Here is a 305-nt window from a genome sequence, read left to right as displayed (position 1 = left end):
TTGGTCTTTGATCATCGATCTGCACCGAGTTTCAGCGACGAGTGAAGATATGATGCCGGAAATGCACCTGGTAAGTGTGAGTCGCGTGGTGATGTCATAGACCGCTGGACCAATCAGATGCAGGCCATCAAAATCTAAAAGATGTTTGCATTTCTTACATTGCTGTTTAATGCAAATTATACATATGCGTCATCATATATCTAATGTTTGTGTATGTGTGTGTTTGTGCTCGCGTGTGTACGCGTGCATGCGTGTATATACACAAATCGGGATATGCATATGTGTGTATATATATATATATATAT

Source organism: Octopus bimaculoides, chromosome 17 (genome assembly GCF_001194135.2).
Source record: "Octopus bimaculoides isolate UCB-OBI-ISO-001 chromosome 17, ASM119413v2, whole genome shotgun sequence".
NCBI classification, from domain to species: domain Eukaryota; kingdom Metazoa; phylum Mollusca; class Cephalopoda; order Octopoda; family Octopodidae; genus Octopus; species Octopus bimaculoides.
Note: the sequence above shows the minus strand (reverse complement) of the source record.